This window comes from Nerophis ophidion, linkage group LG09 (assembly GCF_033978795.1).
Source record: "Nerophis ophidion isolate RoL-2023_Sa linkage group LG09, RoL_Noph_v1.0, whole genome shotgun sequence".
Lineage (NCBI taxonomy): Eukaryota > Metazoa > Chordata > Actinopteri > Syngnathiformes > Syngnathidae > Nerophis > Nerophis ophidion.
The window spans coordinates 74971083-74973582 of NC_084619.1; positions in this window are offsets into that span (position 1 = coordinate 74971083).

Below are 2500 nucleotides of genomic sequence, written 5' to 3' on the forward strand. Positions count from 1 at the left end.
AGTGACAATGCTGACTATGAGAAACCTTGGAGAGGACCTCAGAAGTGGGCGACCCCCACCCCCATCTAGGGGACCGAAAGCAATGGATGTGGAGCGGGTCTAACATGGTACTGTGAAAGTTCAATCCATAGTGGCTCCAACACAGCTGCAAGAGTTCAGTTCAAAGCGGATCCAAGACAGCAGCGAGAGTCCCGTCCACAGGAAACCATCTCAAGCGGAGGCGGATCAGCAGCGTAGAGATGTCCCCAACCGATACACAGGCGAGTGGTCCATCCTGGGTCTCGACTCTGGACAGCCAGTACTTCATTCATGGTCATCGGACCGGACCCCCTCCACAAGGGAGGGGGGGACATAGGAGAAAAAGAAAAGAAGCGGCAGATCAACTGGTCTAAAAAGGAGGTCTATTTAAAGGCTAGAGTATACAGATGAGTTTTAAGGTGAGACTTAAATGCTTCTACTGAGGTAGCATCTCGAACTGTTGGTGAAGATGACGGTGAAGCTTTACTATGGAACAGAGCGGTCAAGCGAACACGGTTGGATTGGACCACACACACAAAGTCCAGTGTATTATGCAGCCATCATTTCGAAAGATCGTGTTTCGAAGAGGGTCTCTTGCGAAGGGCAGAGATGGGCATCGCCACCACCCATTGACTGGTGATGAAGAAAGGTGCGGGGCCGACCTTCAGGTTGTAAAGGTACGACTATATAATCTCACTAAAACACTAGAAACACAATAAGCAGATAAGGGGTTTTCCAGAATTATCCCAGTAAATGTGTCTAATAACATCTAAATCACTCCCACTGTATGGTGTTTATTTTCTTTTCTAGTCCTTCACTCTCACTTTCCTCATCCACGAATCTTTCACCCTCGCTCAAATTAATGGGGAAATCGTCGCTTTCTCGGTCCGAATCGCTCTCGCTGCTGGTGGCCATGATTGTAAACAATGTGGGGATGTGAGGAGCTCCACAACCCGTGACATCACGCGCACATCGTCTGCTACTTCCGGTACAGGCAAGGATTTTTTATTAGCGACCAAAAGTTGCCAACTTTATCGTGGATGTTCTCTACTAAATCCTTTCAGCAAAAATATGGGGAAATGATGAAGTATGAGACATAGAATGGAGCTGCTATCCCCGTTTAAATAATAAAATCTCATTTCAGTAGGCCTTTAATGTTGTGCATGAATACACAAAGGTGAGTTTTGTTGATGTTTTTGACTCGTGTGGAGTGCTAATCAGACATATTTAGTGCCTGCAAACTAATCGATACTAACATGCTACTTAGGCTAGCTATATGTACATATTGCATCATCATGCCTCATTTGTTGTTATATTTGAGCTCATTTAGTTTCCTTTAAGTCTTCTTTATTCAATTTAGATCTCATGACACACTATCTGTATGTAATATGGCTTTTCATTTTTTTGTGGCTCCAGACAGATTTGCATAGCTCGGTTGGGAGAGCGTCTGTACCAGCAACTTGAGGGTTGCAGGTTCGATTCCCGCTTCCGCCATCCTAGTCACTGCCGTTGTGTCCTTGGGCAAGACACTTTACCCACCTGCTCCCAGTGCCACCCACACTGGTTTAAATGTAACTTAGATATTGGGTTTCACTATGTAAAGCGCTTTGAGTCACTAGAGAAAAGCGCTATATAAATATAATTCACTTCACTTCTTGTATTTTTGGTCCAATATGGCTCTTTGGGACGGCGTGATGGGGGTCCCTTGTTCAATCCCCGCCTAGTACCAACCTCATCACGTCCGTTATGTCCTGAGCAAGACACTTCACCCTTGCTCCTGATGGGTGCTGGTTAGCGCCTTGCATGGCAGCTCCCTCCATCAGTGTGTGAATGTGTGTGTGAATGTGGAAGTAGTGTCAAAGAGCTTTGAGTACTTTGAAGGTAGAAAAGCGCTATACAAGCACAACCCATTTATATTTCATTATGTTAGATCCACTATGGACTGGACTCTCACTATTATGTTAGATCCACTATGGACTGGACTCTCACTATTATGTTAGATCCACTATGGACTGGACTCTCACTATTATGTTAGATCCACTATGGACTGGACTCTCACACTATTATGTTAGATCCACTATGGACTGGACTCTCACTATTATGTTAAATCCACTATGGACTGGACTTTCAGTATTATGTTAGATCCACTATGGACTGGACTCTCACTATTATGTTAGATCCACTATGGACTGGACTCTCACACTATTATGTTAGATCCACTATGGACTGGACTCTCACTACTATGTTAGATCCACTATGGACTGGACTCTCACACTATTATGTTAAATCCACTATGGACTGGACTCTCACACTATTATGTTAGATCCACTATGGACTGGACTCTCACTACTATGTTAGATCCACTATGGACTGGACTCTCACACTATTATGTTAGATCCACTATGGACTGGACTCTCACTACTATGTTAGATCCACTATGGACTGGACTCTCACACTATTATGTTAAATCCACTATGGACTG